Source organism: Schistocerca nitens, chromosome 1, assembly GCF_023898315.1.
Source record: "Schistocerca nitens isolate TAMUIC-IGC-003100 chromosome 1, iqSchNite1.1, whole genome shotgun sequence".
NCBI classification, from domain to species: domain Eukaryota; kingdom Metazoa; phylum Arthropoda; class Insecta; order Orthoptera; family Acrididae; genus Schistocerca; species Schistocerca nitens.
Genome location: NC_064614.1, coordinates 1,038,596,739 through 1,038,613,939, shown reverse-complemented (window position 1 = coordinate 1,038,613,939; position 17,201 = coordinate 1,038,596,739). Strand labels below are relative to the sequence as shown.

The 17,201-nt window shown below is 44.8% G+C and overlaps 1 protein-coding gene across 2 annotated transcripts in view; it reads right to left on the bottom strand.

Moving 5' to 3' along the window:
* LOC126196912 (uncharacterized) overlaps positions 1–17,201 on the bottom strand; it is a 207,091-nt gene that overhangs the window by 59,740 nt on the left and 130,150 nt on the right. Inside the window, exon 1 of one of the 2 annotated variants that reach the window (XM_049934598.1) lies at positions 15,768–15,785. The exons of the other annotated variant lie outside the window; for it this stretch is intronic. The gene's annotated coding sequence lies outside the window, so the exon portion shown is untranslated. Of the gene's footprint in view, positions 1–15,767; positions 15,786–17,201 lie in introns of those variants that run through there. 2 annotated transcript variants of the gene reach the window in all.

Sequence of the window (17,201 nt, the reverse complement as noted above, 5' to 3'; positions counted from 1 at the left end):
ACCCAAGACCCCCGTACCCCACATGCTCGCCTGATTAAGACACAGTATTATTAATTACACTAAGTGAGTATGTTGTTTAGGTTTTCTGTCCCCCGCAATTACGTAACCAACTTATATTCCTGCACGTAACCATACAGAGCGATTTTCTTATGTCATTTGTGATGAGTACACGTCACCCTGGGTACAGAGTTCAGTAAGTTAAAATCCTTAGAGGCGATTACACTCTTACGGTGATACCTGCGTGACTCTACTTTTGTTATCGGTCGTCTGTGTGGTACAATTTCGTACAAAATTGCTAAGACTTTCTTGGCCACTTGTTGACAAACTGCCTGCTGGCTTCTGTTTCGGGTTCTTCGGCCGACATTTGATCGATGATTTTTCTGATGTTTCGCCAGCACGAGTGGCTGGATTTTCAAAGCTTCACCCTCCATCGCTGGTGGTGGACTGGAGTCCAGCTCGCGGCCGCAGGTTATGTACCTGGCGCGCCAACGTCCGAGGGCTTTTCCCTGGTCACTTCCAGTGCGGTTCTCCTCTTGCTACCTCCAACGGTCATTCGCTACAGCACGTGAATCCACGATCCGTTTCTTCTTTCTTGTTGAAGCTATTCTCATGTGTATTTCCCCTTTCTCTAAACAAGCTAGTATGAAAGCTCTTCTCTACAGCCAGAAGTTCCGTGTTGACGAATTTTACTATATAAGCCCTGCCACGTTTGCTGTATGGATTACCAAAGATCCGCAAGAGTGATGTTCCATTAAGACCGATTGTTTGCGTTCCTGGCTCACGGACGTATAAAATGGCGAAACACTTTGTCTCTCTGCTCCAGCCGCATGTGAGGCAGACTGACACATATGTAAAGGACTCGGAACATTTTATTAAACTGAAGAAACTAAAACTTGGATGAAACGTTATCCTGGCCAGCTCTGACGTTGTTTGTTTGTTTACCGGAGTACCAAAAAAAAAAAAAAATGGTTCAAATGGCTGTGAGCACTATGGGACTCAACATCTGTGGTCATAAGTCCCCTAGAACTTAGAACTACTTAAACCTAACTAACCTAAGGACATCACACACATCCATGGCCGAGGCAGGATTCGAACCTGCGACCGTAGCAGTCGCGCGGTTCCGGACCACGAGACCACCGCGGCCGGCACCGGAGTACCACTCAATGTCTCTGTGGAGCACATCGGTTTCATTTTCCCACGAGACATCACCAAGCTCTTTCGTGCATGTTTACCTTGAGCTGTTTCACGCAGACTAGCAACTCCTACGAACAGCTGGAAGGCGTTGCCAAGGGTAATCCTCTTAGTCCAGCGGTGGGTAACTGCACTGAACATTTCGAAGCGCAGGTACTTGACTTTGCGCCTTGTAAACAAAGGTGTGGTACAGATACGTCGATGATATCTACGTTGTGTGGAGTCATAGTGAGGAACAGCTCGGTGGCTTCCTAAGACCCTCGAACAGCCTCCCATGCCAACGTAAAATTTACCATGGAAGTAGAAAACGGACAAACAGCTACCCTTTCTAGATGTGCTGGTTACAAGAAATGGTGAAAATCTGAGACAAAGCGTATGTTGATTACCGCCACACATGGACCGACACCTGCAAATTATCAAATCACAACACTGAGCCAGAAAAGAGGCATGATTAATACGCTCGTAAGACGAATATGTGAGTCGCACCCACTCAGATGCGATATGCAGTATCTGGAAAGCGTTTTGAGGAGCAACGGATACTTCACCAGTTCCATAAGAAGTGTACCAGAGCTTAACACTCGGCGAAGTGACACATCGGAGAGAGGAATGTCGGTCACGGCCTTTCTACCATACATTCACAGAGTGACGGACAGAATCGGCCGTATATTGCGCAAACATGGCGTAAAGACGATTTTCAAACCGACAAGGAAGGTCAAAGAGTTTCTTAGATCGGCAAAGGAGAAAAGGGACCCACTTGCAATGTCGGGAATGTACCGTATACCATGCACATGCGGAAAAGTTTATGTTGAAATGACTGGGAGATCAATCAACACAGGAATCACAGAACACAAGCGGTATTGCAGGTAGGGGCAGGTGGAGAAATCGGCCGTGGCAGAGCATGCGCTGTGTGAGACCGACCTCATAGTAAAATTCGCCGATACGGAGGTTCTGGCTGTGGAGAAAAGCCATCACACCGTCTTGTTCAGAGAAGCTATAGAAACACACAAACATGAGAACAGCTTCAACGAGAAAGAAGGAAGCCTCAAGTTGAACGGATCCTGAATTCTCGTGCTGCAACGAACGACCGTCGCAGGTAGCAAGAGGAGGACCGCACCGGAAATGACCACGGAAAAGTCCTCGGGCGTTGGCGCGCAAGGTACATGTAACCTGCGGCCGCGAGCTGGACTCCAGACCACCACCAGCAGTGGAAGGCGAAACTTTGACAATGCCAGCCACTCGTGCTGGCGAAACATCAGAAAAATCACTAATCGGTTGAAGAAATGGAGACAGAAGCCAGTTTTTTCTTTTTTGCGTGTAAAATGTGAGTTACGTTTCGTATGAAATCATACACAAGTCATCGTCTTTTTCCTTTTCTCTTCAGCCTCTAGATACCGACGCCTGGACATGTGTCTCTTCCATAGATTTCCATGACGATCTTTGATGGGCGGTCTTGACGTAGTTTTATGCGCATGTCACTGTGTGTGGTCTCTGCATCTCGGCATTGGACGTCCGACACTCCTCTTTGACTCCCTCGGACGCCACTTCGTGAGTGTTTTGGTTCATTTTAAGTTGTTCCTGGCCAGAGCCACTTCAGTCTCGCTTGACAACGTTATAGACTTCCGTTCTTCTCCTTATGTCTTCGTTCCTGATTCTATGTCTCAAACTCAAAGAACCGCTCTCTTTGTTGCCCTCTGACAGATCCAGAGCCGATTTTCGCAGCTTTTTATGTCATTGTTTGTAACACGTATGCTGTTATTGGGAGGCTGTATGTGTCGTAATCCTTGCTTTTTTTGAGTTTATAGAGATTGTCAGTTTACAGAGAATGTAATCAAGTTTCCTGAATGCCATCTAGTTGACGCCAATGTGTTGGGTGATATCTGCTGCTTGGTTATCTTTCCCTTGTTGGATTATATGTCCCAAATAAATATTTTCATTTACTACATCTAGGTCATGCTTGTTAATAAAGACCGTGGTACTGACAGAACCCATGGCTTTGGTCTTTTGTAGGTTAATTTTGAGGCCTACAGCTCGGGGAATCAATTTTGAGTTCTCGGGTCATTGTTGACAGGTTGTTTGTGTTGCTGCTGAAGAAGATAACATCTGATATTTTCCATGTTGATAGCTTTCTGTCCTCTGTGAAAGTATTTAAACACATCGCCCAGAAACAAGGTGAATAATTTGGTAAGACTGTGTCTCCTCGTCTGAGGCCCATTCCATTTCTCATGTAGAGTGGAGTGCTCAAAAAAATAACGAATTAAATTGGTACATCTGTAGTCAATACCGGCACTGTTCGTCGCATCAGCACTGCTGAAGTTTCGATCTTGTCGAACGCCTTCTGATAATCACACTCTGTAAATGTAGATCGTGTTACACAAAAAGATGGACAAAATGGTTCAAATGGCTCTGAGCACTATGGGACTCAACTGCTGTCGTTATCAGTCCCCTAGAACTTAGAACTACTTAAACCTAACTAACCTAAGGACATCACACACATCCATGCCCGAGGCAGGATTCGAACCTGCGACCGTAGCAGTCGCACGGTTCCGGACTGCGCGCCTAGAACCGCGAGACCACCGCGGCCGGCAAAAGATGGACAATGAATACGGTTGTGTCATGGATTCTGGGGTCATTCTGCGGACACACTCTACAACACGCACAGGGTTAAGCGCATCGCTTCACGCTATAGTGTAAAAATATGACGTTCAAGACAAAAAAGCTGCTAAAAATGCCAAATCCAAATGCGAAAATTTGTTAGTTAATAAAGAATCTTCCAAAGGAATTAATGCAAACATTGATAAATGTAATAAAACACCCCACTGAACATACGATCATCTATTTTCTGCTCCTTACAGTAATGCCTTACATTACCAAATTCGTTTCTCCACTATACGTCAAGCGTGAAAATTTTTCTTCACGGGGTCGAAGATGCCTCTTCTACTTGTGTTGAACTTAACAGCTGATGTGCAAGCAGTAATTCTTTTCCAACAGAAAAAAATCACTAGAAAGATACGAATATTCCCACATAACTTTCCTTTCCCCCGGAGAATGGGCATGTGTTAGAAGAGAAGGAGGGTGAGAGGAACCAGCAGATGAGGTGTTAGGTCTCCAAATGCCAAACAGGGCGTCCAATGAAGATGAAGATTACCGTTAGGCACGTAAGAAGGAGCTTAAAAGTGAACCTAACCTCAATGGCATGAGCAGTGCCTGAAGAGATGGCGGTGCTTAGAGGACACAGTCGTGAAGAGAAGTACACATCTGGGGAGGTAAGTTGTCGTTTTTACAATGTTCTATTGTACGTTTTCAGTGTGACCCTTCCGCATAACAGCGGTAAACGAAATCCATCGTGAACGAATTAACGGCGCTGAAGAAGAAAGAAATACTACTTACGATGCTGACACTGGAAAAACGTGTTAATGCTGAAAATAAAGGATACATCAGTGTTTACGTTTTCTTTGGGTGATAAGCCATTTATAAAGATCCAGATAGCAAAATGAAAGTAAGGTGCAGGATATAAATATCCTAGATCTACTTACAGCCTCGGATAGAAGTGAGCTTGGGTACGCGAAGATATGCTGCTAGGAGATGGCCAACGCTGCAGATGGCAATCATGTCGCTGTGTCGCTTGTGATTGCGCCAGAACGGGACACAAGAACAGGCCCGTGACACATTGCTGACCTGCCGCCCCCGGCCCCTGGTTCATTACTTTGCCCACATAAGCACGGTGCGTCTGACACGTGAATGCAAACAGCCTAACGGCGCTTTCTGTGAGTTTATTCGCGGACAGAAGAACAAGTAGCTTTAGGTGTGCCCCGAGGAAGTGAGCCGGGGCTCTTGCTGACCATGCAGTATATTGTAGACCTGCCAGTCAATATTAGCAGTAATCTCAAACATTTCGCAGATTATGATGTTATGTACAACGAAGTAGTGTTAGCAGAAAACTGTACGAATGTTCAGTCACCCTTTTTGCAAGAAGGTGGACAGTTTTAATTTGGTATTACTGTAAATCTTAGGAAATACAGAATTGTACATTTCGAAAGGGAAAAACTTACTATTCTTGGACAAAATATCAACAAGTCACAAGCGGAATCAGTCAACCTATACAAATACCTATACCTACGTGTTTCCGTTTGTAGAAATATGAAACAGAATGAAGAAGTAGGCTCAGTCGCAGGTAAAGCAGATAGACTTCGGTTCACTGGTATGTTATTGTCAAAATTCTTTTAGTTTATAAAGCAGACTGCTTCTACAAGAGGGGCGTGCAACCCACCTTAGAATATTGCTCAAGTGTGTGGGACTCGTACGAAATAGGACTAACGGAGGATACTAAACGTATACAAAGAAAACTAACACGGCCAGCAACAGGTTTCTTCGACCTGTCGTAGAGGGTCACGGAGACAGAAACCGTATGAACTCGCAGATGCTCTGAGATCGACGGCAAGTCCCGCGATAGGCTATTTACAAACTGCAGTAATTAGTTGTTAAGCGAGGAACCTGGGAGTCTACTGTAAGCCCTACGTACCGCTCCCTCAGGGATCGGGAAGGTAAGACTAGATTAATTTCAGCGCACACAGATGCATTTAAGCGGTCATCCTTCCCGCGCTCCGTATGCGAATGGAATTGCAGGAAGCCGCAATAAGTGGTTTGCAGAGTATGTGGGAGGAGGAGGAGTCCAATGAAAACCTTAAATATTTTTTAAACTTTTTGACTGAACTAAAGTGGATTACAAGGGTATCATTCTTCGATAGTCTCATGCCGTTCAACGCATTTCCTTCAGCCAGTAGGAAGTGCATGGATTCCTCTAAAAAACTTTGGTGGTTGTGTGTGGAGCCATCCGTGTATCGCTTGCTGCGCCTCCTCGTCAGAACGAAATTTCTTCCCTCCCATCGCCTCTCTGAGCGGTCCAAACATGTCCAGACACTTATACTGCTGGAATACGTCATCGCCGTAGAGCGAGAGAGAGAGAGAGAGAGAGAGAGAGACTTCAAGTATGAAGCGATGGAGGTGGTCCACAATAATGTTCACGCAGTTGCAATGATGCCTTCCATTTCCACCCGGGTCACATGGAAGCCGAACTCAAAGAGTACCCCAGAGCGTAATTTTGCCTTCACAGGACAGCATCTGTGACGCAGTGCATGTTTCGTGCAGCCATTCCCCTGGATGACGGCGTGTAAAGACCCAAAGACCCAGCCATCGACTTGGTGTAACGAGAAATGCAATTCATTCGACAGGCGACACGGTTCTATTGATCTACGGTGAAAACTCACTGATGCTGTTTCCACTGCAATCGTAACTGACGATGTCAATGGATCAGCATAGGAACACGTAGGAATCCTGTGATGTGGAGCTTCATGTACAACAATGGTCTTTAAATGGTGTTCTCCGAAACACCTGTGCCTGGGCCAGCGTTGTATTAAGTCGTCGGATCTCCCACAAATCGCTGCCTATTCTGGATTACACAGCGGCGGATTCTCCGACCTCTACGTTTTGTGATGAGACGTGGTCGTCCAAGAGCATAAAGCCTACTCGCTATTTCACTATCATTCAACCATTTTCCATAGATGCTCATGAAAGTAGTACGCCCACTGACTATCAGCGCTGCCGCTTCAGAGATTATCGTTTCCAGCCGCAATGTCGCAACAATTTACCCTTTGTCGAAACTGCTTATGTCAGTGGATTTCCGAATTTGTGGTCCCTATCTTCGCAAAAAGATTGCCCATTCGTCTCTCTTCCGCTTAAATTCTTTCCTTACTGCGTCACGTGCCCGCAACACCACCCCGAGATATTCAGCCTCGATCTGTATCTCATTCTCATGAACCCTATGCAGCCGGCAGGAGTGGCCAAGCGGTTCTAGGCGCTACTGTCTGGAACCGCGCGAGCGCTACGGTCGCAGGTTCGAATCCTGCCTCGGGTATGGATGTGTGTGATGTCCTTAGGTTAGTTAGGTTTAAGTAGTTCTAAGTTCTAGGGGACTGATGACCTCAGCCGTGAAGTCCCATAGGGCTCTGAGCCATTTGAACCCTATGCAGCAGAATTGCCACGCACTCTTAATCGAATACAAATTCTGTCAATTAACGCAACGGGGTAACGCGAGAATTACGTCGTCTTTCTTCCAAGGACTCCCGTTTGAGTTACCTGAACATTTCTTGTACCCTTTCCTATGGGTTATACCGACCAGTTACTACTCTCGCAGTAACACTAAATTTCTTCAATGTCTGTAGTCATGCCTGCTCGATAATTGCATCAGTAGAATCAGTAAATCGCCCATCCCCAGTTACTTGAAGATTCGAAATCCCACAAATAAAACAGCTTCAAACGTCTGATTATTTTAAAAATGAGTTAATGTCTTAAATATTTCACGTTAAACATGTAAAAGAGGAAAAGTGGACAAAAAGTTTGAAATTATGTGTAATGCTTTATGGAAATTGGCTAAGTGCTCGCATTCTCAAATACCGGACGAACACACACTGGGTAACTGGCACGCCGTAGTAACTTTGCCTCAACACATTACACAAGTTCTAACCTGAATACCTGCCTTATTGTGCTAAACTTTTAACGTAAGGTAGTAGGTTTTAAGAAGATTATAGCAGTATTTTCAAATTCGATCAGTAATTATATGAAGGACTTATTTCAATAGTGGTACAAGTCGATTTTTGTTCATATTGAGATACAGAGTCCTAAAGTTAAATGAGCGCTGAAAAATCTGCAGTTGAGATACTTGAAATATTCAAGCATATGGCTTCTTGCTAGAGATGAACCTTTTTTTCATGTAGCCATTTCGCCTTAGCTTCCCTGCACTTTCTATTTATTTCATTCCTCAGCGACTTGTATTTCTGTATTCCTGACTTTCCCGTAACGTTTTTGTACTTCCTCGTTTCATCGGTCAAATGAAGTATTTCTTCTGTTACCCATGGTTTCCTAGGAGTTACCTTCTTTGTATCTGTTTTTCTTTCCAACTTTTGTGACTGCCCTTTTTTAGAGATGTCCATTCCTCTTCAACTGAATTGCCTGCTAAGCTGTTCCTTATGGCATTATCTACAGCCTCCGAGAATTTCAGGCGTAGCTATTCATTCCTTCGTACTTCGGTATCCCACTTCTTTGGGTGTGGATTCTTCCTGACTAGTCTCTTGAACTTCAGTCTACTCTTCGTCACTATTAAATTGTGATCGGAGTCTAAATAAAGACGCGATTTTCTGCAAGGGCTACTTGTCCGTCTCCGAAGTATGAACAAGAATATTACTGCTCGATTTCATTCGTTTTGCTAATCGTACTTTCCATCCAACATACGAGATAGTCTGCGATCGCTGCTAACGGTGTCAGACTGATTTGTGGGCGATGGCCGCAGCTGCAACGTGAGTGTAGGCCGAATCTGACAAACAGTTCTTACTCTGAATACTGAATCTGTTCTTCTGTGTAGCAGCACTGAAAGCTGGTGCAGGAAGAACACACAAAGGAACGAAACCATTGAAGACCTCTCGTCTTTATGTCAAAGAAGGATACAGCAGTCTGACCCTACTCTACGATCCCCGTGTCGCAAATCTTAGTTTACTACTCATGGTGTCTTGCGCAATCGCAGAGTGTTCTTTCACTCCACCGTCTTCTACAAAAAAGAAACTTATGAACACGTCTGAACCAGGAACTGAGGTTAATCTGGTAGACAAAAGGAACACATGGAAAACGGAAATTCACGTAACCGGACTGAGCGCTAATGAACATCTGCATCATTTTACATAATCCCTTCGCTAAAAATACAGTGGTCTTGCGTGCCAAAAAAGCGTCTCTGGAATGTTTGACTCAGGTAAGTTCACGTAGTGTGACTTACCATTATACAAGAAAATTTCATCTAGATGAAAGAAACGAAACTCCCAAAATCGAACCATCTGTCCCCTGATAAAATTTGCCATCTACATTAGCGAAGTATGGATATTCAGTGCCAATTGACATTACGACTTTTGTTTTCTCCACAGAGAAGAATGAGGAAGACTGTTAGAAATGAGGGCCTGCACATTTTTTCACCTAAAATTCGTACTTGACAGATGGATCCGAGAATGCGAAATTATTGGTGAGAAAGGAGCGATATTTGTTGCGATACACACGCCCCTCGCTATATGGGAAAATAGGAAACAGAGTGTTCTTTACACAGGCCGTGTGTGAAGTGTTAGAAGGAAGAATTAGTGATGATAGTTGGCACATTGAGAAGCCTCCGAATCATGTGGTAAGATCCGGGTCTTCGGACCTTATTTTACATATAACAGTTTATACAGTATACGAGCAGTGTATAATAATACTATGTACAGTAATAAATAATAAATGAAATTTAAGAACTGCCAATTTTATTAACATTAAGCAATTTCCTCATAACGTTCTTGTCGAATATAACGGACGCGCATGGTAACAGTACAGAGAGCATAATGTGGAAATGATGTGGACTCGTCCGAAGAAGAGTGAGAAATGATCGGATTAGGTTAGCGGATAACATGGAAGGAAGATACTGGTCCCACGTTGCACAGAAAGACAACAGCTGTGATATGCCGAGAGAGAAGCTACGACGGTAGTAACAGATAAAGCTTTAATTTTCTCTTGAACTGCAGAGTGGTTTTTAATGTGACACAGGTTATAGGGTAATTCGTTCCGTAAGTCATCTGGTTTAAATGGAGCAGGAAATGAAAAAAAAGATTCAGTGTTACAAGTCATAGCCAAGAGACTGGACCTACGGGAAGATTCGTTTTTCATTGTTGTCCAATCACAGATCGTGCTCGATCTCAAATGACATCATCATCCGAATGGTAAATACTAATTTTTAATCTTTTTTCAATATTTGTAGTCGTTCTTTGATCTTTTCGAGTGACCCTGATATACAGGGCGGTCTATTGATAGTGACCGGGCCAAATATCTCATGAAATAAGCATCAAACGAAAAAACTACAAAGAACGAAACTCATCTAGCTTTAAGGGGGAAACCAGATGGCGCTATGGTTGGCCCGCTAGATGGCACTGCCATAGGTCAAACGGATATCAACTTGCGTTTTTTTTAATGGGAACCCCCATTTTTTATTACATATTCGTGTAGTACGTAAAGAAATATGAATGTTTTAGTTGGACCACTTTTTTCGCTTTGTGACAGATGGCGCAGTAATAGTCACAAACGCATAAGTACGTGGTATCACGTAACATTCCGCCAGTGCGGACGGTATTTGCTTCGTGATACATTATCCGTGTTAAAATGGACCGTTTACCAATTGCGGAAAAGGAAAAGGTCGATATCGTGTTGATGTATGGCTATTGTGATCAAAATGCACAACGGGCGTGTGCTATTTATGCTGCTCGGTATCCTGGACGACGTCATCCAAGTATCCGGACCGTTCGCCGGATAGTTACGTTATTTAAGGAAACAGGAAGTGTTCATTCACATGTGAAACGTCAACCACGACCTGCAACAAATGATGATGCCCAAGTAGGTTTTTTAGCTGATGTCGCGGCTAATATGTACATCAGTAGCAGACAGATTGCGCAAGAATCGGGAATCTCAAAAACCTCGGTGTTGAGAATGCTATATCAACATCGATTGCACACCTACCATATTTCTATGCACCAGGAATTGCATGGCGACTACTTTGCTATCGTGATCCACCGACAACGCCTGACAATAAGCGTCAGCGCATTGTCAATGCATGTGCGAACATTACGGAAGGCGAACTACTCGCTGTTGAAAGGAATGTCGTTACAAGTTTTGCCAAATTCATTGGATAGACGGACACCATTTTGAGCATTTATTGCATTAATGTGGTATTTACAGGTGATCACGCTGTAACAGCATGCGTTCTCAGAAATGATAAGTTCACAAAGGTACATGTATCACATTGGAACAACCGAAATAAAATGTTCAAACGTACCTACGTTCTGTATTTTAATTTAAGAAACCTACCTGTTACCGACTGTTCGTCTAAAATTGTGAGCCATTGTTTGTGACTATTACAGCACCATCTATCACAAAGCGAAAAAAGTGGTCCAACAAAAACATTCATATTTCTTTACGTACTACACGAATATGTAATAAAAATGGGCGTACCTATATAAAAAAAACGCAGGTGATATCCGTTTGACCTATGGCAGCGCCATCTAGCGGGCCAACCACAGCACCATTTGGTTTCCCCCTTCAAGCTAGACAAGTTTCGTTCTGTGTAGTTTTTTTGTTTGACGGTTATTTCGTGAGATATTTGGCCCGGTCACGGTCAATGGACCACACTGTATACACACAAAGCGCGTTCGGACTTTGATGTGTCTTCCTGCATTAGCATTTGGCTACAGAAGGTGTAGTAGTTTCCTCTAAAAACCCAGGAAGGTACGGTAGAGCTGCTACATTCGGTGCAATACGGCAGGCGTTTCTGGGATCTCTTCTCCCGGCGGCAGGACACTGGTTTACTGCGCCTTTATCTTGTTACTATTTGATGAAATTCCACACACGGTGCGTCGTTGGATTCCTCTCCGAGGACTCTTTCTAACGCTACAAAAAATTTACAGCTCAATTTAATAAAAACAAAGTCTGTGTCATAATTAGGCAACTACACTGTCCGGTCACAGTAATCTGACCACCTGCCAAAAGCTTGAATAACCACCTTTTGCAGCGCGGATGGCTGCGAGATGTGCAGGAAGGGAGTGAACAAGGTACTGGATGGTGCCGTCAGGGATGTGGAGCCATGTTGACTAGTGTTGTGGCCAGCTGCGATAGCTTTCTTGGTTCACGATCCACGTCGCGAACTGCCCGATCGACGGCAACGCGTGCTCTGCAACGTGCTTCCATGCTTGCCTCGATGGCTGGTAAGGAGTTCTTATGACACGGCGTTGACCACTGGTGGATGGCCATTGTTAGATGTGGACGTTCAGCAATACGTATCCCCCATACGAATCATACGGCCGATGCGATTTAAGTCGGGGACACGGTCAGGCCAGTGCATTCGCCAAATATGCTCTCGTTCAAGGAGTTCCCCTACCTGCCCTGTTCGATGCGGTCACGCATTTCCATCCATAAAAATGAAGTCGTGGCCGAATGCACCCCTAAAAAGCCGCACATGAGGACAGAATAAAGCATCTCTATAAAGCTATCAGGTGTCTACAGTGTTAAAAGATTTGGAGGTAGTACACCCGTGCAACATTATGTCTGCCTACACCATAATACCTGGACCACCAAAACGACAATGTTCGACAGTGATCCACGGTGTTTCCACCTCTCGCCATGTGAGGGTACGTCCATAATTAGACTGAACCTGCTCTTATCCGAACACGCGAGCCCGGTCCTCGACGGTCCAGTGTCTATGCCCCTGGCTACATTCCAAACGGGGCAGTCCTGCTAAATGTTACTGCAATTGCACCATTCAGTTTGGTGTGGGTCCCTTACTGCCTGCTGCACAACGTAACGGGCATCTGCTGCTGGCCGCCGTCCGCTGTGACCGAGCGGCTCTAGGCGCTTCCGTCCGGAACCGCGCTGCTGCTACGGTCGCAAGTTCGAATCCTGCCTCGGGCATGGATGTGTGTGATGTCCTTAGGTTAGTTAGGTTTAAGTAGTGTTAAGTCTAGGGGACTGATGACCTCAGATGTTAAGTCCCATAGTGGTCAGAGCCATTTCAACCATTTTTAGCTGCTGGCCGCGAGGGGTAGCCGCGAGGTCTAGGGCGCCTTGCCATGGTTCACGCGGCTCCCCCAGTCTGAGGTTTGAGTCCTCCCTCGGGCATAGTTGTGTTTGTTGTCCTTAGCTTAAGTTAGATTAAGTAATGTGTAAGCCTAGGTACCGATGACCTCAGCAGTTTGGTCCCACAGGAACTTACCACAAATTTCCAAATTTTTCTGCTGCTGTAGTCGACAGCACGGCGGCTGCATGAGTGGATCGTCTCTTTGCTCGACGTTGTGTTCCCTGACGTCCAGCTTTCCGTGCACGATTGGGAGACCTCTGGCGACATGCTACGGCACTTTCATTCATTTCCGCCGACTAGTTAAAATTTTGTGTAACTTTACCTATCTCGTCCTAAAGTTCTGCAGAGTATTTGAGGTCGGAACTGCCTTATCCTATACGAAGTGTGTTCAAAACATGTCAAATTTTATTTATCCGTCTCTTTTAACATTATTATCTTCAAAATTGTCCCCATTAGATATTACATACATATGCTAGTGCTTTTTTCAAACCCTCAAATCACTTACGGAACTCGACCTTTTTCGATGGCTTTCAGCGCGCTTATCGACATGTTTTTTATCTCATCTATGCTTGTAAAACGAAGACCCTTCACGGTTTATACTTGGCAACAGAAAAAACTCACATAGCGTCATGTCTGGCGATTATGGAGGCTGGGGGATCACTGCAATATTGTTTTTGGCCAAAAAAAATCACGAACAGGCAACGAAGTGTGAACAGGTGCATTATAGTAGTGCAAAACCCACCAATTCCTTCCGGGCGTTGTTTTTGAGATTGATTCACGCAAACTGCGTTGAACTTTTAAGTAATGATCCGTAATGAGCGCTCGACCTTGTGCCAATAAATAACTCTTGGTCCATTATGCCACGCAACCGAGGAACACAGTGAATATAACTAGCATAAACTTCACTTCTGACAGCGCCTGTCGAGCTTTTTGTCGGTATTGCCGATCCAGAATGCTTGCACTGGAACGACTGAGCTTTTGCTTCGACGTCAAATCCATAAATCCATGTTTCGTCACATGTTACGGCACGTTTCAGCAGTTCATCTTTCTTGACATCACCTAGGGATTCCTAAGCAACTTTCATTCGCGCTGTTTGTTAGAAATTCGACAGTTTTGTATCCTAATTTTGCTGTTAAGTGTTTCATACCCAATACATCCGAAAAATTTAATAGTCTGAACCAAATGGTATGCCTGCGTCATCGGCGACTTCTCTAGTTGTGATTCGGCAATCACTCGTAATCATTGCGTTCACTTTTCCACCGATTTCACCGGTTGTTGTGCTGGTGCATCCAAGGAACTCGTCAGCTTCGTCTTCACGTCCTTCTTCGAAATGCTTATACCACTAATAAAATGTTGTTTTACACATTGCAGACTCGCAAAAAATATTTCTAAACCTTTTCAGCACAATATTACCTTCTTGTACATTCTCTGAACGATTTTTATATAAAAAGTAAATAATCATGGATACTATACTACTGGCCATTAAAATTGCTACACCACGAAAATGACGTGCTACAGACGCGAAATTTAACCGACAGGAAGATGATGCTGTGATATGCAAATGATTAGCTTTTCAGAGCATTCACACAAGGCTGGCGTCAGTGGCGACACCTACAACGTGCTGACATGAGGAAAGTTTCCAACCGATTTCTCATACACAAACAGCAGTTGACCGGCGTTGCCTGGTGAAACGTTGTTGTGATGCCTCGTGTAAGGAGGAGAAATGCGTACCATCGCGTTTCCGACTATGATAAAGGTCGGATTGTCGCCTATCGCGATTGCGCTTTATAGTATGGCGACATGGACAGTTCGACGACGTTTGCAGCAGCATGGACTATCAGCTCGGAGACCATGGCTGCAGTTACCCTTGACGCTGCATCACGGACAGGAGCGCCTGCGATGGTGTACTCAACGACGAACCTGGGTACACGAATGGCAAAACGTCATTTTTTCGGATGAATCCAGGTTCTGTTTACAGCATCATGATGGTCGCATCCGTGTTTGGCGACATCGCGGTGAACGCACATTGGAAGCGCGTATTCGTCATCGCAATACTGGCGTATCACCCGGCGTGATGGTGTGGGGTGCTGTGGGTTACACGTCTCGGGCACCTCTTGTTCGCATTGACGGCACTTTGAACAGTGGACGTTAGATTTCAGATGTGTTACGACCCGTGGCTCTACCCTTCATTCGATCCCTGCGAAACCCTACATTTCAGCAGGATAATGCACGACCGCATGTTGCAGGTCCCGTACGGGCCTTTGAAATGTGGTATCGTGTTGAAGGTGCATGGGCAGCTGTACCTGTACACGCCATCCAAGCTCTGTTTCACGCAATGTCCAGACGTATCAAGGCCGTTATTACGGCCAGATGTGGTTGTTCTGGGTACTGATTTTTCAGGATCTTTGCACCCAGATTGCGTAAAAATGTAATCACATGTCAGTTCTAGTATAATATATTTGTCCAATGAATAACCGTTTATCATCTGCATTTCTTCTTGGTGTAGCAATTTTAATGACCAGTAGTGTATAAATGCACTCGATCCTCATTGACAGCTTAGCTGAAGTAGTTAACATCGTAGAGATACTCTTCAGACATATTTACGAACACAACAACGAAAAAATTGTGCCACTCTGACTAAATACGAAATTCCCGTTGCTTTTTGAACACCTCGTGCACTGATCACTGCTGGAAGTGAAAGAAGCAGAACGGACCGAGGACTAAACATCAAGACTTGGCCTGACGCAGGCGCAGTAAGCCACTGAGAGCAGCAATACAACGTCGACCGGTGCTGCGATGATGGGAGAGACTGGACCCTCCTAGACGGTGTGTTGGACTCGCGGCTAGGCCAGCCGCGGTAGCAAGGCCGAAGCGGAGCTAAGGAGCGACTGACCTTGGCGGGAGGGCTCGTCCGCTTGCGCAATACGTTAGCGCCGCGTGTGACCACGCACCTACACGTTCCCATCACACGCGTCCCGTGGGTGTCGGCTGCGAAGCACCGTCTTGGCTGACACCGTGTCGCGCGCACCTGTCTTGAGAACAGTACGAAGTAAGGCTAGGCGCAAATTGAGAAGCGTATAGCACGTGTGACGTGACACGATACTACAGCACGACAAGCACGTGCCGCACGGGTCGCGCGGGTGCAGCGCATATTGCGACGCGTACACCATACTTCGCACGCGCCGACTGGCGACGCTCTGCGCTGACTGAACCGAAGCGCGCGCAACCTCTTATCTTTCTCAAACGATTTTACAGAAACTATTCTCTGAAAATATATGATTTTTGCCTTACTTGTAGCGTTTATATGTCAGCTTCGTGACGAAGTGCCCATCACCTCGCTAATGACCATTCTTATTGTGATGTACACATTTTAGTAAGACACTACGCAAAACTCAAAAAGTTTGCAACGAAAATTAGGGGTCGCTATGATTTTGCGTTTGGTGCCCATTACACCGTATGTTGCTGCGTATGAAATTTAGCTAACTTGCTGAATTTTTGTTTAGACTTGGGAGGAGATCTCTATCTGCCTCCGATATCGAGAAAATGGATCCCATGTAGCGCGCTCACTTCCGATCTCACGCCCGCGAAAATGAAATACTCGCAACATCTCTCGTATCTCCTAAATCGCTCGAGACATCGAAACGAAAGTTTGGCGAATGATAGCACACAAGGAGGAGAGTGTTTTGCCAATTATTAAACACACGGGACTTTCTTACCTGTGGCGATATATCACTACTTATACTTCTTTTTTATTTATTTCCAGTGACTAATTTTTTAAGAGTTATCGACAGCTAGCGAAACAAGAGCTTCCTAGTATGAAAATAAACATGAAATTTCTTCTTTTATGTTACTGCAAACCGATACTATGAGGTTTTTCGTAAGCTATTGAGCTCTGTCATTGCCAATTACTTGTTTAATGAGGCATTCCGTTTCGAAATTCTGTCTCAATAGCTGCCGTGAGATGAGTTTGGCAAATTACATTGTGACAAAGGAAGTACAATTAAACCAGTCACCAAGAGAAATTTGGCCTTTACTCATAAATGGTAATGCTTCTTCGAATGAGAAAAGGTTAACAACTCACAAAAACAGATTGGTATTCTGTTGGAATTTTGGTGGAAACCCCGTAACCCATCGTATTTTTAACACTGAGCGACTGGAATGGAAACTTACCAAAGCATTTTATTCCTTCTCTTGATCTGAGCAGTACTAAAATAATGACGAGCGTTCCTTCAAGCGGAATGATAGGCACATGCCAGATACTGTTTACTCACCTAGGGCTTGCCAAACTGACAATGCGTGATCGCGAATAAAATAGTTGTTACTGAGA